The sequence below is a fragment of the Calidris pugnax genome, unplaced genomic scaffold (genome assembly GCF_001431845.1).
Source record: "Calidris pugnax isolate Ruff unplaced genomic scaffold, ASM143184v1 scaffold40, whole genome shotgun sequence".
Classification (NCBI taxonomy): domain Eukaryota; kingdom Metazoa; phylum Chordata; class Aves; order Charadriiformes; family Scolopacidae; genus Calidris; species Calidris pugnax.
The window spans coordinates 3507605-3534069 of record NW_015090796.1 but is presented as its reverse complement, the minus strand read 5'-3'; the positions used below and the strand labels follow the sequence as shown (position 1 = coordinate 3534069).

General features: G+C 40.0%; 1 long non-coding RNA gene across 5 annotated transcripts in view; it reads right to left on the bottom strand.

The window, feature by feature from the left end:
• LOC106885037 overlaps positions 1 to 26465 on the bottom strand; it is a 127900-nt gene that overhangs the window by 63833 nt on the left and 37602 nt on the right. For all 5 annotated transcript variants that reach the window (XR_001411368.1, XR_001411369.1, XR_001411367.1 and 2 more), the window contains exon 4: positions 16593 to 16699. This is a non-coding gene — a long non-coding RNA (uncharacterized LOC106885037). The remainder of the gene's footprint in view (positions 1 to 16592; positions 16700 to 26465) is intronic.

Genomic DNA, 26465 nt, shown 5'->3' with positions numbered 1-26465 from the left:
TGTAGTCTACGTACAGCACACCCTTCTGCAGATGGCTGATTACTTACAACAATGAAAATAATTGTGGCATCATGTCTGCCAAACTTCCTGTCAGGTAAATATGTCCACATGTCCATGCAAGAAACACCTGAGAGGTGTTCCAAGTGTTTGACTTCTTCTCATGTATACTCAGCTATGAAAACATAAAATCACTGGCACCAAAATAGAAACATTTCTACGTAATATCCATCTGTATCTTCATCTTAGGGGTGTAAGCATTTAAATAACCTCCAGCCTCCAAATTATCTACTAATATAAATTTAGCAAAAAGCTTTATGTGTATTTTGCCCCCATTCATTGTTCTGGTGTTGCACATTCCAACACACAAGCTCATATGGGTTTAAGCGCATCTTTACATTAAAACATGCCTAAGGAGGGGCCAAATCCCGAGTCCTTGCTGAGGATGGAATTCTACAAGATACTTTACACAGATTCCCGTTGTTTAAAGCTAAACCTTCCCCTGCAGACAGTGTAGTTTAGAGGCTTGGTCACCAAAGCCTTAACTCTTCAAAATGCAGGTTCCCATTGGCTCCACCAGAAATGGGATATGCAAAAAGTTTTTGGATCGGGATCCTGATTAAAGGCCACCTTGCTGTGAGTGCAGAGGGATGAAGCAGGATGGGAGGACCAGCCTGTGAGCCCAAAGGCACACAGAGCAAGCAGCCTTTGGTGCCACCAGAAACACCACTGAAATTGGTGGAGCTGCTCATGGAGGAGAGCATTGTTCAGGGAGGAGAGCTCGTATCCCGTTCTTGGGAGTAACCTGGGGCCACCACACGCTGGTGTTGGTCCCGAAGTTTGGCTGAATTTGACGACACACAAAGGCCCCAGTGGTTGCTCATCCAAAAATCTGTCTTCATCCATGCAGTTCTATTAGTAGGGTGTGTAAGTGAACACTTTGGACAGGAGTGGGGCAATATTGTCAATACCAACGTTTTCAAAGTACAGGTCTGTGGGCTCTGGTGGTGGCCGTTGGCAGAGCTGTTGCAAACAATACATTTTTTGGCAATCACAGTTTGCCAGGTTCAGGCCTCATGGTCATGGCAAGATGTCTAAAAACACCACAGAAAACACCACCTCATCCACATTACATTCTTCCCCTTAAAAAAAAAACAACAACAACCCAACACAAACAACCGGAGCACCCTAGGCCAGCCATCCCTTGGTGGCGGGACCTCGTTGAGGGCCAACCAACGCAGGTGTTAACGAGGCCTAATCTCCCCCCTTTTGTGTTTGTTTCTTCATTAGGCTCTAACGGCGCTTCTGCCCGGGCGCTGGAGGTTTGATGAGAAGATGGTATGACAGGTTTGGCTTCTCCCCCTGCAGCTGGCACCAACCCCCCCTCCGATGCCAGAAGCCGGAGCCGGCTGCGGTGGGGAGAGAGGAGAGGCTCCTCCAGAGCAAGGCCTGAACCGTCAGTTTCCCACCCGCCTCCCAGAGCCCGGCTCCCTCCCCGAAGCCCCTTAATGAGAAGAGGAGGACAATGGCCAGTATTGTTGTTTCCCTTCGGGACCTGGTGGAAAGAACAATCGCTGTTTACTCAAGCAGCCGCGCTGCCCAAACCCTGCCGATAATTACTTCTAGAGCCTCTGATTGACTCTGCTCCCCGCTTTCAGCACAAAAACGCTACTGAGCCAGGGGCAGGACAACCTTTCTGCCTCTCCTGGGTCTTTTAAGAGTTTGCTGGAACATCCCCCAGGCCTCCTGTGGGGTGCAGAAGTGAGGATTAGTGAGGATGCTCCTGAACCTGCCCTGGGCTCACCTGCGTGGGGTGAGGGGATGAGGAACCCACCCCCACGGCACGGTGCTGGAAATGCAACCCTTTCCCTCCCTCCCCCCTCCAAAAGAAAAAAAAAAAGGCCATTTTGGAAAAGCACTCCTCCGGTTTCTCACTCGTGGCTTCCTTTACAACCGTCAGTAAAAATAAAAATTAAAAATAATAATCAAAAAATAAACAAACAAACAAAAAGGCGTTATAATTAGCATGGGCTTCTCTCAACAATTTTATCCTGGCTCAATTTCTGCTTCGAAGGTACGCAGCACGAAACGGCTGGCAAACCCCATGAGCATCACAAGAGAGGCACCAGGGACTTCTCTCTGCTTTTTTGTAAACCCAGCAAAAAAAAAAAAACAAAAAACCTGGAACTGTTGCTGCTGAGGCTATTTCTAGGATATGGGTAGTAATTTTAGTCTGTCGAGCCATTTGGTCTTTCCTCGCCTGCCTCCCTTCATAGTCATTGTGTCCTCCCCCTCTACACACACCACACAGCCTGCTGCCAGCCCTATGCAAAACACCATCATGAATATGCGTAATTATGGAGATTCATGGTAATTTCTCAGGGTTATCCGACGTGACGTTTATAGGACAGCGGCATGCATCAATTTAAATGGGAGTGACAAATATCTTATCCTTTTTATTTCTGTGGTATTTTTAATATTTCCTTGATCTCTCCTGGGAGCAGTGTGAACCGGTAGGAATTTGAACAAAATATTTTACAAATCAAACACTTTACCAGCATGCTGTTTTTTAAAGCTCCAGGTTTTTAATGTACATGTGGTGTGTGTGCATGCGTGTAAGCTTGTCTTACCTTAGTGTCAGTTACGTGAAATGAGCAGAAGTCTTTCTGTAGATATTTTACATGTTATTTTTTCATTACCTACACATAACAATAGAGCGTAAAATCTCTCTTCTATTGTACTGCTTTCTGAAGATTAGTTTGATCTGTCCAATTGCTTCAATAATCTGATTACCCACCTGATAGATTGATTTAGCAGGCATTTCTGCTCATTTTGATTTTAAGCACAAACTTTTAAAACTATGACATTAAATAATTTGCTCTTAACGATGGTGAACTGCAATTGTGTTCTGGATCTGTTGTACCTCCTAGATGTTTGGGTATGTTGTTTATTACAGAAATTAATTGGGATCTAGTCTAAAAATGCACTGTTTATAATGACTACTCACTGTGGGCATTTTTCTTCTTCGTAGTTTGAGTGGCTAGTGTATCTTCTAGACCTTCAAATTCATTACATGATTTCATTTGAGATCGGTAAAGTTATTTGTAGATGAAGGTGCAATGCACTGTGCAAGGCCTCAAAATATCAGTGTATATTCACCACACATTAGTGTGCAACAGCAAGATTGAGAAATCTGGCTTTTTACAGAAACAATAGTAAAATTGCCTGCTATACTTCAAATTGCAATATTACTGGATATTGTTATTGAGTTAATTAACTTGACCTAAAAAAAATCTGTGTTATTTACACTACCACGTGACGCAAAATATTCACAAAATATGCAGCATCATTACTGTCTGAATCCTTCAGTCTTAACAGAAATTATTCTTTGGTTATATACCTAAGAAGAAAAAATGTTGCAGGCCACATTAAAGAGAAAACATAACACTCTAATTTTGATTGTTTATGTCCGTAGTGGAACTTATTTGATCTTCATAAATTTTGGAATGTCTTTCTTAAATTCATAAATACACTGCTGCATTTGCACTTAGGAAAATAGATGTATTTGTTGCTTTATTCATCAATTTTTTAAGCTGTTTCTTGCGGTGTTTTTAATGGACATAAGCTCCATCCTGTCTTCCATAGGGAAGGGGAGCTCACTGAAAGTCATTGTTGGAAAAGACAACATATTTAATTGGAGAAATTGGAGAGAAGTGTTTTCTCCAGTTGCTCAGAGTATGTATTTTACATTTGGCAACCACAGAAGGAGCATCTAAGTTCAGCCCCATGTTCTCAAAGAGTCTGTGCCTGGAGACCCCCACACACCCACCAAGAGATGTCCTGCAAAAGGTGCTCAGTGCCTGGGAGACATGGGGGACAAACCAAACAGCAGGGCCTGTCTTCCATTTGATCTAAATCACCACAACCTCATTGGATGAAATGTTGCAGGAAAACACTAGGTCTTCATCCCTACATGGTCTAGGTGCCTATTTTTGATGTCAGCACGCCCTAACCCTTGTAGGATCAGCCTTGAGCTTGTGTTTGTCCTCTGCTCTCACCACTCAGGCCAAGCAAAGTTTCAAAAGCTGTTGAGTGAAGACCAGAGATTTGGGATCCACGTTTAAGTGGATCTGCCAGCTCAGGCCCTGATCCTGCAATCCACTAAGCAGCTCAGAGAAGGCACTGACACCCTTCAGGCATCAGAGTTACTGGGGGATGTGTGTGGAGAGCAGCACCTTGAGAAAACGGTAACATCTTCCTCTAAATCAGTGACAAGTCAAAGCATCGCACAAGCTCTCATTAAGAATGCCTGATTTTTAAAAAAAATCCATTAAATTAAATATATTCATTAAAATATTGGGTTATAGGTTTTTATCCCAACCAGCTATTAAGACTGGAGTGCTAAGCATCACCAAAATATTTCATGAAGCCTTCTTAACGTGCTCTTTTTCATGCTGTGCTATAAATTCGCTACATGCATGCATACATGTAACAGTTGCTTGCATTTTTCATTCTGCTCAAAAAATACTAATTGATCCATAGAGCAGGTCAAAAATTGCACCTCCCTGCAGGAAGACAGAAAGGTGCACAGTCCTTCTCCTGTAGCTTTTCAAGGATTGTTTTAACCTGCCTTTAAAACCGTGACCTATAATTTCATTTATGGGAAGTAAACTTCTGGAATTAAATGGGCACATTTTCAAAATGCCACGCCGTGGGTGTGATGGATATTTTGTTTTGAATTGCGAAGGAGCCAAATACAATAATTTGGTGGCAAACATCTGTCTGGTAATCACGTGAGATAAATTAAAAAGAAATGCAGGAAAGGTATTTATTTACTGTTGGTGCTAAGGCGGCCTTTATTTATCTTAGGAGATTTTTTTTCATCTATGAGTGGGAAACAAACTTTCCTTCGAGAGGTCTGCGAACTGAATAATAAATGTCAGGCCTAAATCCCGTATGGAAATTGGCTGGGTTTAATCCTGGATATTCTCTGGGATGCAAATGGGGGTGGGAGGTTTCCCCCCGTCCTGCTGTCACACTGGCAGCCAATGTGCTGGGGTGGAGGACACTGTATGTGCTGCTGCCCCCTCTCCCCCACCTCCCCCTCGCCCCAAGACTGGGTCTCAGCTGCCTGCCTTTCCACAGAGAAACCACAGACTTGGGAAACATATCAGTAATAGCACCCTGTAAATTAACTTGACATTTGGGAAAAAAAAAAAAAAAAAAAAAAAAAGGAGAAAACCCCACAAAACACCCCCCCCAAAAAAAAAAAAATCCCTAAAAGCTGACAAAAGACATTGGAAATAAAAGCCACTCAGGCCACTCACTACATCTAGTGTGGATTTAAGAGATCTGGAAGGTGGTTATTCTCTGTCAAGCAGCACACTCAGCCCTGCACGTCTTTGTTAAGACAACTCAGTCACTCTTTGTTAAAGCCACAGCATCCGTCAAGTAAACAAACAAAAAAAAAAAAAATAAAAATAATACCCTAATACTTCCACAACACAGCCACCGTGCAGCCAGATGATGCCAAGGAGGTGCACTGCTAGCTGTGGGCTTGGCTTCCCTTTACGTCCCTAAAGCTGTAATTTTTAAAAATAGGCAGCTGTTAAAAGATAAATTGGAACTATTAATTTGCTACTAATATGGCGTGCTGCATAACTAAGATGTAAATAATTTAATGCCAGTATTTTATGATTGGCAAGCAGACCGTTAAACCTGTGAGGCAGGCAAACATCCCCTGCGCCTTGAAAACATCATTAAAGTAAACATTTTATTTTTTCCCCTCTACTTGAAGCTACAAACCTTTTTTTCCTCCTTAGTGATTTTTGTGTGTGTGTGTGTGTGTTCCTCCTGCCTCTCACACGCGCTCACACACATACATACACACATACATACGTGCATACATAAGAACATCACACACACACACACACACACACACACACACGTTCCCCCCTCTGCAGAGCTGGCACCACTGCATCCCACAAACGCCTGGACTTGTGCTTTACAAGCAAAGGAGTGTACCGGTAAAATGCATAATCTTAGCATCCCTGCTTTTTTGATATTCATGGCTTTATTTACAAGTCCCTGTGTTCTACTCTTTTCTTTTTTTTTTCTTTTTTTCATTTTTTTTTCCCCTCCCCTGTTTCTACGGTTTATTACGTTCCTAAAGCTGTAATTTTTAAAAATAGGCAGCTGTTAAAAGATAAATTGGAACTATTAATTTGCTACTAATATGGCGTGCTGCATAACTAAGATGTAAATAATTTAATGCCAGTATTTTATGATTGGCAAGCAGACCGTTAAACCTGTGAGGCAGGCAAACATCCCCTGCGCCTTGAAAACATCATTAAAGTAAACATTTTATTTTTTCCCCTCTACTTGAAGCTACAAACCTTTTTTTCCTCCTTAGTGATTTTTGTGTGTGTGTGTGTGTGTGTCAAAAAGTACTTGAATCAAAGACAAGCTATGGATGGAATATTAGCTGCTTCCCCGGAATATCGATAGGATACAGGGGGAGAGGGAGCGTATTTAAGCTATTAGACATGCAGGAATGTACACACACACACACACACACACACACGTTCCCCCCTCTGCAGAGCTGGCACCACTGCATCCCACAAACGCCTGGACTTGTGCTTTACAAGCAAAGGAGTGTACCGGTAAAATGCATAATCTTAGCATCCCTGCTTTTTTGATATTCATGGCTTTATTTACAAGTCCCTGTGTTCTACTCTTTTCTTTTTTTTTTCTTTTTTTCATTTTTTTTTCCCCTCCCCTGTTTCTACGGTTTATACCGCCGGCGTGCCTATATTCTTGTGGGAATTTCAAATAGGAATCGAGATATAACTGGCAAATATTCCGTAATGCAGCCTGCATTTCCATAATTCAGCTGTTTGGTGTGGTGTGTTTTTTTTTTAAAGAGACAATTTTAAGAGGTTTATGGACTTAACAGATATATGAAGAGGGTTTTGATTGGCTTTTCCAGTGCTTCAACTACTTAAGGTTCTGTTTGTGTAAAATGGCTGCAATAAAACGAATTTATGTACACATATACGCTTGTATATATGTAAATACATTTGGAATGAAAAAGTTCTTAAATCCTTGTCAATTGTGCTGATTAAGCCCCACACGTTGACATTGGCAGTGTCAAGATTCCTCACAAAAGTGTTAAAATGCTAAAGAAGGAGTTATTCTTTTAGTTTTTCTTTCAGTAGCGAGTAAAGAAAAGATTTAACTAGTTCAAAGGAAGTCATTCATACTTAGCTAATTTTCACTTCTTTAAGACAGCCTTTCACTAGCAAGTTTTATAATTGCCAAATGGACATTTCTATCTTGTAAATAGAACAATATAGTCCATTTCATCAATGATATACTTTCTAAATATTTACAGAAAAAGGCTTGAGTCTGCAGGTTCTTGCACACCAGTAACCACACTTACCTGTGTAAACCTCTCAGAATCAATGGTTACTCGTTCAAGAGCAGTTTCTTGTAAGTAAATTTGCTGAATCAGGTTATAAAATTAAAAAATAATTTTAATATGCTATTTACTATTTTGGTGAATTTCCCCCTCCCCCCCTTTTTTTTTTTCTCAAAATCCACTTGTGAACAAATAATTGACAATTAATACTTTTTCAAAGGCTGGTATAAATTTCCTTTACCAAGCTACAACAATAAAAATAATACAACATGAACTTACCATGTGTAGTACCTACACTTTTCCCCCTTTTAATTTGAAGCAACAAGATATTCTTCATAAATTCGCCATAACTAGAATAGTACTGCCCTTAACGTGGGCATGCAATCCATGTTATTAAATGCAAAAGGTATCACTCAAAAAAAGAGTAAATTTGCAGTCAGATGCAAAACAATTCACATTTACATTATTCTGTCTGGGGTTCAAGGTTTTGTTTTCTTCTCTAAGTAACCGTGGTGTTTTTGCAAGACATTGCCTGAGTAGTGAAGCAATTTAGAGTGGAGGATATTTTTAGACTACATTCATTTAAAGGAGGGGGAGGGAAAGGCCGCGCAGTAAGATATACATGTATTTGTAATTCATATTGTTGCTGTGCTTCTATTGTACTCCGAGCTTCCATCATGGCTGAGGTGGGGAGCTGGCACCCAGGCAGTGCAGCAGGGCAAGGAAAAAAAAAAAAACCTCATCAAAAACACAAATTGTGGGGTTTCTCCCTCTATTATCTCCCTCCTATTATCCCCACTAATTATTACCATGCTGCTTCTAGTTTAAAAAAATTAAAAAAAAGTAAATAGCTGAGGCTAGGAAGGTGTGTCTGGACAGTCTGTTAAATAACATTATTAATCCTTTTAGGTCCAAAACAGAGATCTTTTCATTCTGGTCTTTCAAGAGCCTCAGTCTACACATTCAAAGAAATAACAGAAAAATGAACTGGAATGTGCAAGCATTAAACATTTAAATTCTCTACTCCTTGGTCATTACACTGATGGCCATATTTTACATCTTCCCCTCCCCCACCATACTTTTGCTGATTTCACCTCATTTGCATGCCCTTATTATGCATATAGCCTTTGTTCTTCTGATATAGAGTACAGCACAATGACAAAGCAAAACCTATATACAGAGATAACCTTTTCTCTCTTTTAAAATTGTTCCAGCCACCCGATATTAACATTTGATTTATCAACACAATTCAATATTAAATCAGATGTATGCCCTTGCTTATAAAATGCTAAGAGATTTACTATTGCTTAAGAAAATGAAAAGTCAACGTCTAAACTGCCTCCAAAAACCTTTTGCTTTAATAACACATTCAGGTTTTCTGTTGATAACAGTATAAGCAAACACGCTAGCAGTAGGCAACAATTAAGAAGTTTATTTATGACAAGTGAGATATCTGCTATATGTCTAGCTACATGGATCTTGATAAGGTGATATTATAAAACACTGAATTTGACAGATAAGGCTCAATGTGGACAGCCAGCCTCCGATTCCAAGGGTTCCTGTTTGCCTTGCATCTTAAAACAAAGAGACTGGATCCCCTAAGTGTGTTATTACTTTCCTGTTGTTCTTACACTGTACCAAGTGTATTCCAGTGTTATGGAAATTTGAGGCTGATTGATCCAGCTTTATCCACTGATTGCAGCGGATCTGCCAACCAGAGGGAAGGCTGCAGAATCAGTTCCTTGGTTTCTGTCCAAAAGTTGGTGATAGAGGGTTTAAAGTCACCCCCTTGAAAGGGAAAGGTAAATTCCCACTGGCTGCCACAGGAAGACACATGGGCCCACCTTGACAGAAACAGAAAGAAGGGGAAAGAAGGGGAAAAAAAGAAAAAAAAAAAAAAGAAAAAAAAAAAAAAGAAAAAAAAAAAAAAGAAAAAAAAAAAAAAGAAAAAAAAAAAAAAGAAAAAAAAAAAAAAGAAAAAAAAAAAAAAGAAAAAAAAAAAAAAGAAAAAAAAAAAAAAGAAAAAAAAAAAAAAGAAAAAAAAAAAAAAGAAAAAAAAAAAAAAGAAAAAAAAAAAAAAGAAAAAAAAAAGTCTTTGCTTTCTGTAGAATCTTAGGATGTAAAAGGAAGGAATAATTTGACTGCTTTAGCTTTATCTTGCATGATGCCGAGTACTTTACCTTCTGTAAGATTCCTATGTGGGACATTAACCATTCTTTTTGCTTCTAAGCTGTGTAAAAATGATGGAATTAATCAAATACAAAATCATTAAACTTTTTTTTAAAACAAGAATTACTCTTGTTGTTATAATACCACCATTATCACCTTCCTGCTAGAAACCAGAAGCCAAAAATAATTCTCTGCCCCAAAGGAGTGTGGTCTCACGCTAGTCTTAAAGAACACAATGCTGTCCTCATCCCCTTGTTTCAGAGCATCTCCCAGCAGAGGAATTGGTTACACCTCATCAATATGATGCAGCATAAATAAAATAGCTCCATAATTCAAGGGAGGAAACATCCTCAGCATTACCTGTGAGGACGTGCCTGTGCCTTCCTGGGAGCTGCCACCAGTACTCAGTTCAGTCAGGGATATTCAGTGCAGGCTTTTAAATAAAATAACGAGCTGTGTGGTGCTCTTAATTGTTACTTTCCCTTCGTTCCAAATATTTCTTGCACTGATTAATCAGGTCATCCTTCATAGGTGGGAAGCAGCAGTTGTTTCTGTTCTTACAGCATTTATTTTGTAAGGGGCATAGCCCTTAAAAACTGGAAGATCCATCCTAGGACTGTGCACGTGGGGGCTCAGAGCTGTCAAAGCATCACGCAAACCACCAAACCCTCAGTGAGCTCTGCTCACACGATCGTCCTGTCTCTCCCAAACTAATACCTTGTTCTCCACGCGATAGTTTCACGGAGGTTACAAATGACATTCAGAAAATCCGGTCCTGAAGGCTTTGTCTTGGCATGCATACTCTTGTGCTAGCTTTCTGCCTCACGGTTGGTTGAGCGGCTGTCTGCACAAAACACCACACCGAGCTTCCTCTGCAGAAGATCAGAGTTCCTTCTTGTTGGTTGCCTCATGTGAACCCTCACCAAGGGCCAAGAGGTGACCCTCCACATGACCCGCTTCACTCTGGTGTCTCCCTGGGAAGTCTAGGCATGTTCATCATCCTACTATAAAATGCTATTTTTACAGATCTTTAGTCTGAGGTGGCTAAGAATCCTTTCTGGATCTCACCCTAGACATTTTTTCTATGTAGGAAAAATAAGATCAAGTTCAAGTGTTACGGCTAGAGATTTTGGGAGTGGGTTTCCAACTGAATAAAGTCAGCAGGTCGGTCAATATGTAAATAACTAGAGAAGAACTCAGCCTATGATAATTTAAATATTGTGATACTTGTTCATCTTCATCCAGTGAGGGATGCCTGGACATTACCCTCAACTGAGTGCTTGTGGAAAACCCTTGGAACCGAAAAACACAGTAAAGTTGTGAAGTGCCTTGCTCTTGTGAAGGGCATTGCTCTTGGGGTATGAGGCTCCCAGCCGATCACACAAGCTTTCCACCCGTGAACATCCCGCTCCTAGATGTTGAAAGAGATGTCCTCCAGAATTTCAAAGGTCCACAAGTACTCCATATCGAAATATTTAACTTATGCAGCCTTTGCAGTGGTGCTGTTTCATACAAGTGCACTGTCCAGGATGGCACACCTGCCAACTTAGGAGGACCAAGCTCCAGGGAACGATGTTGACGGGGTGCTTTCCCTCCATAGACGGTTAGGAAGCTGACAGAGATCAGTCGGTTGAGGAAGATGTTTAAAGGAAACGTGGCTATAAGTCATGGTGCTCTCCCAGGATGACATTTTTATTAATTAACCAGAGATGAGGAAAACAGGCCTAAAGGTAGCCCATTCATAAACTTTACCTTCCCATACCCACTCAAGTCCCCATCACAAACTTATGAGACAGAGAAAGTAACTGCCTCTTCCAGTAGGCAGTGCTTATGAAGAGTTTCCTAGAAGACTGTCAGGTGTGGGAATATAGTAACAGAGGAAAAATGTCCAATCTGTAACAACACACCTGCTTGGGGCTTCACCTGTTTGGGTAATATTACATGTGTGTACAGTAATTAACAAATTGAGTAGTGCTGCTACTAAACAAACAGCAAGTCACCAGGATGAGAGATAAAGGGTTGTGCCCAAGGTAGTGTCATCTTTCTTTGCAGGGACTTGAAGGGGACTAAAGAAGTCACTAGAGTTTCTACAGCCCATAGTGGAAGCATATAGAGTAGAGCAGATATATAAAAAAGAGATAATACAATTTTATATATATATATATGTTATAATTAATACAAACAAATATATTTGCAAATTGTTATATATATATATAGTTATATTAGTTATTTAGCCACTTGATAATTAACTGTAATAATTATTTCTAAAATAATTATTTCTAAATCAGTAGCCTTATTTGGCTATGTAAGTAACATTAAGATGTTTCCTGTCTCTGACTGGGCTTATGCTATTTTTGGAATGAGGCTTTTAACACTCATGACTATGAATGAAAAGGTTTCATATTGTAAATGTTTGGTAATATTTGTTTAAAATTTTCTGTTGCAGTGACTGTTTCCTCCAGTAAACTACTGTCTTGGAATATTTAAACAAAGAAGAGTGGAGCCAATTACAGTGAATGACTCAAAAATATGAACAAACATTTCTTGACAACGGTGCAAGGAATTCAGCAGCCTCTAATGCAGAAGGGAGCTAATAGCTGTAAGCACTGGAAGTCATCTTTGCAGCCTTCAGCAGCTTGTGAAAAAGGAGGTAAATCCATTTGGGTTGGGTTTGGTTTATTCACTGCTGGATTCTCTGCTTGTACTGACTGACCTGCCCTGGGATTGTTTCTGTTAGTTTTGGGAGGTTCAGCCTTCCCATCACTTTCACCCTACCTTCTGTCAGCGGTGGTGGTGGGTAGAAGCAATGTTTAAGTTTTACTGTCAAAACCCGATCTTTGTTTATATATGTACAAATATTCATCCAGATGCATACATTTTCACATTATAACCAAATAAAAGCTTTTTCTTTATTTTGAAACTTGCAAAAAAAAAAATTGTATTGCACAATATATTAGAAAGAACATTGTATAACAGCAAATGATGTTGTTTTCATGCAAGTGGTTGTTAACATTTTTCTGAAGTCAGAAGTAGGTATTTTTATTCACAAAATGCTACTGTTTCCCTATAGTGATGAATAAATTGTAGCCTGGTATTAGCTTGAATTCAAACTGGGCCTTTAACACTGCCACTCTCATTACTCAGAAGTTCAAACTGATGGTGGCTGAGCTATCAACAAAAAACATGGTGCTGTGGCACTTGGGACGCTAAATGGATTTGGAATTAGTAAACGTCTGTCAATGACTTTCCTATTGCTTTAGCTCTACACCACGTCTTGAACAGGATATATAAGCAACACAAAATTTTTAACAATTTCATAAAAGCATTTTAGAACAGAGAAGGAGCTGAAATACTGAAACCAGTGTCTCTGAAAATTAGAACCAGACTTGCAATCTTCAGACAGAGCTCTCTAAGGGTATTCTTGCAGCCCCATGCTTTAAAATGCACCATATTCTGTTGCCTCCTAGTTTTATTTCCATACATACATATATATATGTTTATAGCACTCTCACTGTGGCAAAGGGAGTTATATATAACATCTAAGGGGAAAAAAAAAACAACACAAGCTTTAAAAAGTTGATTTACGAAAGGAAAGCACACTCAGGTGTGATTCAGGAAACAAAAAGTCTGTCCTCTGTTCTCATTTCTTTTCCACCGTGCTCAGAAGAATTCCGCTCAGTTTATAGCCCTTATTTCTCAGTATGATACTCCCTTCACAGGTAGTCCAGAAAAGAAAAAAAAGAAAAAAAAATACCCACTTTGCAAATAAAATTCCCATAGGGTTACAACTCCCATAGGGGCTCCAGGGCTATCAAGTCTACCCCAAGTCCCAGACAGAGCCCAGCAGCCCCCCTGCCTGGTGTTTCTCTGCTGTCTCTGCTGCATAACCTGGTGGCAAAGCACGTGTCACCTCCCCCTCCGAGAGCTGCCCACGTACAGGAGAGTGTCTGACCCTCGGTTACCCGTTACTCTGTGGGCTCAAATGAAAGGAAACCCGCGCCACGGCTTTGAAGATCTTGCCTTCAAACTCCCCTGATTGAATAAGTGGGGAAAACGGTATGTGACAGTGTCAGAATGGCTTCAAAAGCAGGCTTTAATTCTTACACTGCCAAACTTTCAAAAGCCCGACTGCACAATTCTCCTCCAGTGAAACTTTTGGTTGTATCGACTTACAACAGAACTCCCAAACTTACAACTTTCCAAGGTTTTCATGCAAGGAGAAGGGCTTGCTTTTTTATCTTTGCCGAATATACTTCAATGCACCACATGCTTTTTCTGTAAAAGGAGGACAAAAGGACTGCCAGTTCAAGTAACATGTAGACCCTGGAAGAACTATAACACCATTTACAACTGAGTGTGCTGGTCAGTTAATTAAAACTGAACAGCATTTGTGACGTGAAACAACAGGTAGATAAGAGATTTTAGGGTTGCTGCTGATATGTGTTTTACCATTTGTTCTCATGGTTACTCAAACCTACCACTTTCAGCACAGGAAAGGTGGTTTCATAGATTAATAGAGTCATAGAACTGTCTAGATTGGAAGGACCTTTAAAATCATTGAGTCCAACCATCAGCCTTACACTGACAAAACCCTAAGCACCATGTCCCTCAGCACCACTTCTACCTGTCTTTTAAATACCTCCAGGGTGGCTATTCCAACACTTTTCCAGGCAGCCTGTTCCAAGGCTGTTTCAACACAGGGAAGTTTTTTTGCATAAAGAAGCACAAAAGCAGTGAGTAGTAGGCTGTAGCAGTGGCAGTGGCAGAAGAGTGGAAGATGCTGTCAATAGAGCTTTGCTCAGGTCCCTTACTTTAAAAAAAAAAACAAAAAAACCCCAAAAAACCCCACAAAACAAAATAAGAAAAAAAGTAGCTTTATTTGGGACACACTCAGCTCTCCCTGCCTGTGCCTACCACAAATTCACCACCAGCCTCTGACCTATTTGGCAGAGCCAGAAGAGATGTCAGAACGAATGAGGTACATAGATTAATTTGGCCTGGACCCAGGCCTGGCCACCTAAATCCTTGTGCCTGTCCTTGTTATTGGCTTCCTCCGGGTCTTACATCTGCAGAGAAAGTCAGAACCAGCCCCCACCACCAGGAATGGTCTAAGAAAAGACCAGGGTGAGCAATAACATTGATCTCATTAATACTGTTATAGAGTGTTGTTACAAATACAAATGCTTAAGAGATTAAGCTTTTCTTTTTTTTTTTTTTAATTTCAAATCAATAGAATATTGTTTAAATTAACTAAGAAATTGACAGGGTTTTTGTGTTACAGAATAATGTAAGTTTTAAGAAAACCCCTCCAAACAACACAAGCATTTCATTTACTTCTAGAATTACAGACCACCGGAAATTAGAGGGGGATGTGCATATATATGTATATAAACACATAATTATGCGCATAATTCCTCTTAATGAAAAATGTATATATGTACTCTGACAAATTTTGACATGGCAGCAAGTATTCAATGAGGAAGTTATTGGGAAATGAAGCAGCATTTGTCTTTAAGAGATGTTAAGAAGCCTTTAAATCTCGCAAGTGTGTTCTAGTACAGAAGACATTTATTAATTTTATATTAACTTGTATATACATGAGTTTTGATAACTGAAAGAAATAACTGACAAACTTGTAAAAAACATCTTTGTTCAAGTTTTTTCTTAAAATGTGTTTGATTTTTTTCGTCTGTATTTTTGGAGTCAGGATGTCTTTACTATTAAGAACCTAGATTTTCAACACCCTGTTTACAGAGCTCCCACTGAAATCAGGTCAAACCTTTGAAGTAAATGGGATATCTGAACATGAAGGATTTGTGCATTGTTTGTAATGTGTTTCAGTGTATTTTAATGTGTTATATGACAATAATTTGAGTAGCCTGATGCAGATTTTTCAGGTTGCATAGAGGACAGAAACATTTGAATGTTATTCCTCCTCCCAAAAAAGCAGGAGAATAATGTACCTATAATACCATTAAGATTATATCGACTTTGTCTTGCTGAAATCATTAGGAGAAGCAGCGAGTATTTCATTTTGTACCACAGACATCTTAACAACCATTCATTATCCTTTACTATTGTCAACACAACCAATTTTTGGAATACTCTAAAGGGAGAAACAATTAGTGGAAGTTATTACATAATAATTAATATCTTTGCGAGACTGGAGTGTTAACCAAAGTGAAGAGGGCATACATAATTTATGTAACCTCAAGGAAGCCGAATGAGATGGATATACCTCAGACCTGGGCTTGTTGTCTGCTGCTTTTTAACTATGAGCATTTAAAGAAAACACTTCAAAAGAGCATTCCGCAGCAAGAAAATTAGTTTTCGCGCATATCACCCAATAAATCATACTTGTGTGTCTACGTCCCAGTAGGGCTGATTCTGCCCTCGTTTTATGTCAAGCTGGCCCTGATATGCAATTATTGCAACCGAAACCTCTTCTGGTGTACACCGGGTTAAAGGAAAGCAGAATTTGAGTGGGTTTTTTCTAGCAGAAGGCTTAGGCCTGAGCAGTAACATTATCCTTTATGTATATATATCCTATTAGTATAACATTAACTGTCCACATTCTCTTTTTAAATTGTCTGATTTTCCTCTGGTGGAGTCTCTGAGGTTGCAGAGGCTCTACAGATTAACCGAAAAGGACAACGGTCTTGTATTTGCCATTACACCATGTATTATTAGGTAAATAATTAGTCAGTTAATCTTCAAGAAGGTGCTTCATCGTGGCAGAAGTCTGGGCTTCCACTGTAATAAAATCTGCCCATTGCCTAGAGAAGCTTTTGGCTCCCACCACTAAATATCCCTCAGAAAGGACTTTATGTTTACCGTGCCTCATAGAGTGATGATGTCCCCAGGTTTACCCGCACTCCTGGCTTTTTAATTTTTTTTATTTTGCTTTTGCCCCAGGCGTGTGGAACTTTTTCCAAGGTTGACACTGTCAATGCACAGTCAGCTGGACATACATCACTTTGGATTTCTTGCCTTTCAGCAGCATTACCTCAGATTGGTAGAGGAGACCTCATGCTGGTCTAATCCCAGGAATAATTCCAAACAGACATCTTGGCCATTCTCCTCGGGAAGACAGGTCACTAGCCATACACTGCTCTGAAACATAGAATTATTAAGTGCATTAGGAAAAGGTGTTTGCTGTAAAGCGCGCTCATTTCTCCTCTTTAAATAAAACTTTAAAGGACAAAACTTCCTCTCTCTGATTCTGTGTGCAACACACTAATGCTGATGTGCACTCATCTACCAAGAGAAGATAAATCATTCATCTTACAGGTAGCATGACACAGAAATAATTACACAATAATCTTTCGGAAATTTTGTTCTTTAACATTCTTGTCATAACACATTCATTTATATTAGAGTAAAAGGACCAATGAAGCAGCAATATCAAGAGCCCTAAGCATACAAACAGAACTGGAAAACCCTACTTTTAACACCAGTTCTCATAATATCTCTCAATTGACCTCTAGTAAACTCTTTTACCTCGGCTCATATACCCCTACGCCTGTGAAAAGAGAGTAAAAAGATAATGCTTTATCACTCTTTGCCGCAGTGACTGATTGTGAGGTTTATTACCTCAAAGTAGGTATATGTTTTAAGGCATTATGTAATAGGTATTGCTATTAGTGGAGGTTCAGGCAAGAAATCTCTTTTGGAAATATATTTGCTCTTAGAGCATGAGTAATTTATAGGATCATTTTGCAGGACAGAGCAGCATCTGTTTAGCTCATATTTTTTTTGTACAGGGCTTGGTACCATCTTACCAGCTGAAGACCCAAACTACCTATATCTAACCAAGGAGACCAGAATAAACTCTTTCGAGTGCACGGAAAGCAACATTTTGAGTGCATACCAGCAACCTAGATATTCCAGGCTACACTGAAACTGTCCCATTGTGACTTGAGTTCATATTTGAGCTCGGACTTCCTTGGTCATTTCCATCACCCAAGTGATAGTTTGCAGCCTGATTTTGGTCTGACATTGTCTCATTACTCCATCACCAGAGAGCAACACACACAGGATGGTGTCTGACTGGTGTCTTCAGACAGCGAGGACAGAGCTGATCAAGCCACTGGCACAATATTTAGTTCCACTCTCACTAGGAAAAACGTCCAAAGAGCCACACACAGTTTGTCTGCCTTTAGCACTAGACCTAAAATATCAATAGTCTTGCAGGCAGTTCCTGCAGAACTGGGAAAAAAGGATGGAGACTTTGGTTCAAGCACGTGGGCACCCATCTTCCAGTGGCATGTCCATCTTATGGCACCAAAACTCCTTTCCAAATCTGACTGCATCCATCCCACACACAAAGCATAATCACATCAAGACATACTCCAAAGCACACAAGGTAAATAAAAGATGGAAGCCAGCTGCTGAAATGAACCTACATTTGATGTTTCCATTCAAAATACTCAGGCATTATGCATGTCTGTGTATAGGAAGCCATGAAGTCTGGTAGATATACTCTACTCCCAGACAAAGCTTTGGTTTTCCTGTGATTTAGAAAAATCACACGTTTCAATTTCATCATCTGGAAATCAAGAATGATACCTTCCTCTGGAAAGAAGTTAGGGAAGCAAACTGAAAAGCTGACATAGAAGAGCTAAAAATAATATCTATACTTCTGGTGTATCAGTGACAGACTTGAATGTGAGTAGCAACTTCATACAGGAAAGAATTTGGCATTTTGTTCCATTGCAGAATTTTTAACACAGGAAAGCATGAATTCACATATTGATGTAATATAGATGGTTCTTCCCTGCTCTGTAGAAGTAACAGTGTTCAACAGTCCCTCCTGCACTTTAAATTTTCCCCTTTCTGAGGTCATTTCTTTATCACTGCTCAAGTTAGTTAAATTAGCTCCATTTACTTATACTGAATAAGCACAGACAGAATCAAAAATATTACATTTAATTGTGGTCCAGCATTGAGCATTAAAATGACATACTATGGAGATATAAATATGCAGGAAAAATTAGGGTGGAGAAATATTCTTTTTAGAGATTGGATTAACGTAAGTGATGTAAGATAGTACGTTTTTCCAGCATTTATTAGATAAAATTATCAGGACATGCAGCATCACACATGAATATCGCCATATCATAAAAATTTTATGCTTTGTATGACTGGGTGAAAAATACACTTCTGATACAGGCAGTGCTGAATTATTTTATGACCACGGTTAGTACAAGTTGCCATTCTGAAGTGGTGACAAAGTTCAGACTGTCTAAAGAAAAGTGATATGGAGAGACATTTATCATTTATCACTTAAAGTCAGTACCATTCATAATCTCAAGACATCCAATGAAGCCAGGTAATTATTTTTTTTTTAAATTTTAAAGATATTTTATTGTACTATAGGCAAAGACATCCACTCCCTATATCCTCCAGATATTGCCATTCCCTGAAGTTAAGTAAATTTGTTTTGCATTTTAAGAGTAAGTACATAAAATACAAAAGCACATTTTTGCAGAAAACATATCGCAGAATTCTAAAAACATACTCAATGCTGGTTTGTGTTTTTTTTTACCTTAAAAAACTAATCACATCCAAAAATTGCATTGCACATTTAGGAGCTGCTAATCCTTCACCACACTAATTTGCCCCTGCATTAAAGTTTCCTACCCGCTGGCTCTCTCTTTCAGGTTGCAGCACCCTGTGTTGCCTTAAGAATAACATAGTGTGGGTTCCTGATGTAGCTGCTCCGTAAGGTCACCTCCCACCCTGGAGCTCCATGGCATGACCAACGTATGTGAAGTTAAGCCTGTGTGTTGGGCCTGGAGCCAGCAAACGTTAGCACAAGGGCAGGGAAGTGAATCTGTGCAGAATCCCACTTTTTTTAGCGTAGGAAGGCAGGAACCTGGCTCCAGAACTTGGAGCCAGTCTGTTTACAGGACAGGGACCTTTGAAAGCAATTAAAGCACAATCCACTTCAGCTCTGCTTGCCTAACAACTCCTTAAAGAAACAAATCAAAAGGCTCTTTTCTCCATTTCACTTGGTTTCCCTGAACTGCTATTGTAAATAATGACAAAACAACATGATTTGCCACTCAAAATGGCAAACAGCCAGCTATACTTCCTATTAATTCTATACTTTCTATTATTTCTATTAGCGTGGTGAGGAGGACTTAGGAGGTGATCGTCCCCCTGTACTGGGCACTGGTGAGACTCCAGCTCAGGTGCTGTGTCCAGTTTTTGGCCTCTTACCACAAAAAAGACATTGAGATGCTGGAGCACCAGAGAAGATCAGAGAAGGTCAAGGAAGCTGGTGAGATGTCTGGAGAGCAAGTCTTATGAGGAAAGACTGAGGGAGCTGGGGTTGTTCATCGTGGAGAAAAAGAGGCTGAGGGGAGACCTTTCCACTCTCTACAACTCCCTGAAAGGAGGGTGTAAAGAGGCAGGGATTGGTCTCTCCCAAGGAAGAGATAGGAAGGTGATAGGACAAGAGGAAATGGACTCAAGTTGTACCAGGGGAGGTTGAGACTGGATATTAGGAACAATTTTTACACGGAAAGAGTTATTAAGCCTTGGAATGGGCTGCCCGGGGAGGTGGCTGAGGCACCATCTCTGGAGGTGTTCAAAAGATGGATTGACATGGTGCTTAGAGACATAGTTTAGTAATATGGGGGGGGGGGTTGTATGGTTTTCTTTTGTTTGGTTGGTTGGCTTTTTTATCCATCAGAGAAGGTCAAGGAAGCTGGTGAGATGTCTGGAGAGCAAGTCTTATGAGGAAAGACTGAGGGAGCTGGGGTTGTTCATCGTGGAGAAAAAGAGGCTGAGGGGAGACCTTTCCACTCTCTACAACTCCCTGAAAGGAGGGTGTAAAGAGGCAGGGATTGGTCTCTCCCAAGGAAGAGATAGGAAGGTGATAGGACAAGAGGAAATGGACTCAAGTTGTACCAGGGGAGGTTGAGACTGGATATTAGGAACAATTTTTACACGGAAAGAGTTATTAAGCCTTGGAATGGGCTGCCCGGGGAGGTGGCTGAGGCACCATCTCTGGAGGTGTTCAAAAGATGGATTGAGTTGGTAATCTGGGGGGGGGGGGAGGGGAAGGGGAGGCAGGTGTTGTATGGTTTTCTTTTGTTTGGTTGGTTGGCTTTTTTATCCATGTTAGGTTGATGGTTGGACTAGGTGACCTTAAAGGTCCTTTCCAACCTAGACAATTCTATGGTTCTACGATTAAGAACCATAGGACCATTCAACAGGAGCACCCAAACTAACCCATTCCATGGAGAGCAGCTTGGAAGTGCAGGTTAAATCACAAACGTGTAATTCTGTTATTTTGTGATGTTTACCCTTTGTAAATAATCCCGATCAATGTATTGGTCTACACAGTGCACTTTCTGACTGCGGTCCTCACAAACATGCTCCAGGATCCTACTTCTAAAACTAAACTGTTATCTCATGGACAAAATGCTTCTCCAGGCCGAGCTGTGACAGGTTTACACCTGAGCAAGGGCTATCCATAGCAGCACACGTGCCCAAAAGGCCTTGTAAGGGGAATTCAACAAACAAGACCTCAGCGTTGCAGTATCTGTGTTTAATATTATGCATGTGAGTCATCTAACCACCCTGGAGGGGATTCTTGCATGCATAAGTATTTGCAAAATGGGAAACGACATATTTTTGATGCACTGGAACAGAATTCAGTTTATGTCTCAATCTCTTATAGCTGTTTGGTGGGTTTTTTTTCCCACTGATTCACATGATGTTGTTCCTAGTCTGTAGTCTGATGACATAAACTATATAACCAGGACTATAGAGCTGATTCGGATTCATTTTTTTTTACAAAAAAAAAAAAAAAGAGTGAGGGAGAGGAGGAAATTGAGGCCATTCAGTAGATCAGAAGATATATAAGGTTAAAAGACTTCAAAGCTGATCTTGTCTATGCTTATATAAATAAGTGTAATGTGTAGTATACATTTATACACATTCATACATGTACATATTGGTTATATATGCTAGGTTCTAAAATGCTACAATTTATCTCTCGTGTAAAGGAGAGAAAGATACATAGGAAAACACTTACTCTACTCACTGGCAGAATTCAAGGGATTGCTAACTTATTATGACATTTTCCTTCTGTGTACTGAGTGAAGAAAATTAAGCTTCTAATAATTTTTCTTTAGAGTATGAAAATCAATTTCTTGAAAAGCTAAATTCTTATTTCAACTTGAAGCTTCTGAAAACGCAGTGCAGTCAAAATCAATATTTTCCCACAGATTGTCAGGCTTTTTAAAGTAAGTGTTTATAAAGCTCCTTGACTAAATACGAAAACAATTTTTAAAATTTGATCCAAGTCACCCAAAAAAGGCTGTATTTTATTAACAATTTTAGCTGCAAGTGCCACGTAACAGATCTCAGCAAGAAAGAAATGATAAATAAGCTGGAACCGCAACTGTTAGAAATGCAAGCTTGTAGCTTTTAAGACCTATTTAAGCAAAAAAAAAAAAATATTTTCCATGTCAAATGAAACAACTTCCCTGTTTTAATGAAGACATTAAAAGAGCCCTGTCCGAGCTGCTTAGCAAGGGGCACTCCAACACCAGCAGGTTCAGGAGAGTTAGATGAGTCATATCTCCATCCCCAGGGCAAAGGCCCCTTCAGCATCCTCCTGCTTGTCAACACCCTGCTGCTGCTGCTGCTGTGGAGTCTGAACCTCCTCCAGAGCTCGTTCTTGCTCTGACAGCAGCCCCAGGCCCTCGCTGAGCTCCACGTCCCCCCTCTCCCACCCCCTCGCAGCAGCCCCGCTCCCGGTGAGCCCCGTTACCCGGGAGATGCGGCCGTCACGCACCGCCCATCCTCTCCCACCACGTTTTCTGCCTCAAAACATCCCTCCTTTCCATCCCAGCTTCCCAAAATGCATTTTCAAGACGGCACTGCAATTTCGCCCTCAAGCACGCGTGCCACGTTCTGCAACTTCACTTCTTTGCTTACTCTGAAAACGCAAGGAAAGTGAGCTTCCACCCCCTGAAAATAAAGTCTCAGCTCCTAGTGATATGACTGATCTCACTTTTTTACTGTTATATATATCTACAATAAAGCTAACACCACAGATAATTGCTGTAAGGAAAAAGAAACCATTAATCTATTAACTCTTGAAAATCTGGTTTCTAGAAGTTCTGTGTGTTTCCATTTATTTCAGGGGCAAGAAGGAGTGCTTATCATTTCTGAAAATACGGAGTAACAGTGGACAAGAAGTTTGAAGGAAGATTTTTCAATGCAATTTGGCAAGTGGGGGGTGGAAACAGAAAGCTGTGCTCTCTTCGGCTTGCCACAGAATGTCATCAAATCACAGGCTTGAGAAGTACTTTATCTTTTCTGTGTAGGATGGAAGATACTGAAAATCTCATCAATTGTGTCTTTTCTACCGCAAAACATCAGTAGCAAAATGTTACCGACTTGCGAATAACATGAAAATAAAGGACTGCATGGGAGAAGTTTATAGGATCTCCAGTAAAAGCACAGATTGCACCAAGTAGACAAAACTAAAATTTTAAAAGTTGTAACTACAGGGCTAGGGAGAGAGCCATTCAGGGACATGCACTTATCTGTAGCCAAACAGAGCAGTCATATTTCATAAACTAAGTGAAGTTGGGCTGTGTCAGTAACTGAGATAAGAGGTGATACCAGAGGTTGTTTTTGTGCATCAGCACCGGCATGCCTCTGCATAAGTGAGCGTTAAATTAAACATTCAAGTGAGCAGCCGGTTGCATGCTTCGCCAGAAATATGTCTTTGCTGAGAACAAAATCTAGTTCTTATCATCCCGTTGGTTAAAAAAAACCGTAATAATGAGTTGTATGAAGTCACCACCTGGTATGAATACACATAGTACTCTCAGTTTGTCCTATTCATCTGGTACTTACATGAATTATAAAGCTTAAAATTCAAAGGTTGATTCCGTGAGAATGCATTTTAAGGCACACAAATTTTCCCGTCACAGAGTCCACTGCAAAAGTTGACGAGGATTTTGCAATCGCCCACAGGTTCTCACAGCTGTTAAACCAGTCCCTATTCTCATCTGCTCACTTTAGTCAAAACATCTTCGGGGAGGGGAAGAAATGATCAATGTTCAATCAAATAAAGTGAAAAACTGTCCCTTTCCGTGGTGCCATGTAACAGCCTGGAGGAGAATAACTCTTCAATGGTGGATGATGAACTCCTGTAGGAAAGGTCTGAATGTGGGATAGACCCCTTCCCATAAAAAGGCAGTAGTAAAATTCCATGCAGCTGAGCAGTAGGATCCAACAGGTGAAGAAACACAACTAAGAATGTACGTGAAGAAAATCACAGAATCACAGAATCATCATGATTGGAAGGGACCTCTGAGATCATCAAGTCCAACCTTAAAAAAACAAACAAACAAACAAACAAACAAAAAACCCCAAAACCAAAAAAAACCACAAAACACAACACCTGACCACATCACCCACCCACAAACCAATAATCTCAGACACTAGAGCATGACCTGAAGTGCCACGTCTACACATTTCTTAAATACCTCCAGGGACGGTGACTCCACCACCTCCCTGGGCAGTGCCTGAACACTCTCTCAGTAAAGTAATTAAAAATAAAAATAAAAAGATAAATAATAAAATGAATAAAGATAAATAATAAAATAAAAAGATGTGGTTGTTATCTGGCAATGGAGTCATCAATGGAGTGTGTGTGTGTGCATGGGATTTTCTCTCTATGTGGCTATGCTCCTCATTATTCAAAGAAATAATATCAATCTGTTTTAAAATAAGTATGAGCAATTTGGGATAAATGGAGGATGACAATCTCACGTTCCCAATTAGGAGTTCGCAGAAGGACATCAAGCTAGCTAGGAACTATGGCAAAAAGTCTCTCTATTCCACATACAAGAATATCATCAGGCCTAAAACTAAGTTTATGGAAGAAAGTTTTGATATAAATTTTCTGTAGGCTCAAAGAAAATAGAAAGATAAGTAATAAAGGTGTGAAAATGCACTATTTTACCACATTCACTTTCAAGTAATCATTTCATTGGAAGCTGATTGATGAGTGGATGGATTTGGCCAAAGTGTCAAAGAACAAAATCTTAAAAAAAATTAAATATTTTTCTTTAAATACTGTTTTTTCATTAACCAAATAGACTACAAAGTTGTATACTTTGTTAACATTTATTTCATAGTGTAAGAACACAGGAGAATTCTGGTACAAAAATAACTGTAAACCAAATTGGTTTCTCTTCTAATAACAGAGGAGTTTTTTGCCCAACTGTTAAGTGATGATAATTTAAAGATATTGCTGACAGGCTGGGGGAGCCACAAGAGTGCATAGGTCTCTGTCCAGAGATAAATACAACACAGGCCTGAGGCAAGTAGTGGAAGAAAATTTAGATAACAGTGAAACAAATAAATGTCTTCTTGTAAAATTGAGAGATACTTATGTCAGGTCAAATAAAAAATAAGACCAAGACAGCTCCCAAAGGAGTTGCAGAAGGTAATAAAAGATAAAAGCAGAACTAGGGCTAAAACCAGGAGAGGATGCTCTTCCCAGACTCATTTCCATGCAGATCAGAAAGAACATCGAAAATAGGTAGGATTGTTTTTTCTGATAAATCAAATGAAAATGGCTCTTGACTGAACTTCCACTTTCGTCATTCATTCGGGCCAGGATCACTGGATGCACCACCAATACTTCTTCTACCTTCCTTCCCTCAAATAGCCTTTCACAGCAAAGCAGACTCACCTTCAGATTCCGTATATGCATCAGTCTGAAAACTCCGAGGATACTTTCAACAGAGAGCAATAGATATATGTATACACTTATCTGGCAAACAGCTTTGACAGAGCTTATAAAAAGGCACCCATAATACTTGAGCAAATATCTGTTAATTTTAGATACAGTTCAAAACCTAGCCCAGACTGATGGCAGATACTTCTGTAGTCATCTCCAGGCCTCAGCATCCTGAATCATTCTTTGCACCTGTTTTTTCAACTGGGTGGCATTTGCACATAAAGGGCAATTCCTGCTGCCTCCTCCACTCAAAATGAAGCTTGAGCTCTGCTCAAAATTGAAGCCTTCTCCTAGTTAATTTCTATTTATTAACTTACTTGAAGCCCAATGTACATTCAATGTTGAAGTACGACACCCTGGAGGGGTTCAAAGCCAGGCTGGATGGGGCTTTGAGCAACCTGGTCTGGTGGGAGGTGTCCCTGCCCAGGGCAGGGGGGTTGGAACTCAGTGATCTTTAGGGTCCGTTCCAACCAAAACCATTCTATGATTCTATACAAAGCGTATTGAAAATTGCAGATTTTTTTGCCCTATTGGAATTTCAGGATAAAACTAATAATATTATTGTTTTTCTACTAAGAGTGCATAGTTTCTTTTTTATGTTAGTCATTGTATTTCCAAAGAAAACTTCTTCTTCTTCCAGAGAACTGTACTTGTACTACAATGTCAACAGAAGTTGACAAAATTATAAGGAGATGAGGATAAAATGAGAGGAGAGATGCAAACCTCATGGCAAAAATTAAATAACTGCAGTTACTTAGCAAGAGCCAGTTTGCCTTAGGGTTGATTATTTCAGTGTTTATAACTTGCAAAATAAATACACTTCCAATCATTCAGAAAGATCACCCACTTTGCTTTGATTTTAACGCCAAAACCTGGAGTTTGGCCCGAGCTCCTGCTCAGGAGGAGGTGGGTGTTTCGTAAACCAGTTCAGTGAGGATGCTCTACGCAACTGGAAAGGAGGAGATGAAACGAGGCAGAGGAGGAGGGGAGCAGCCAGTGAGGGCACCAAGGGTAACATCCCGAAGAGAAAAGGGAGGGCAGAGACAGGTCAGATGTCTAGGTCAAATAAGGTAGGACAATGTTATAGAGAAGTTT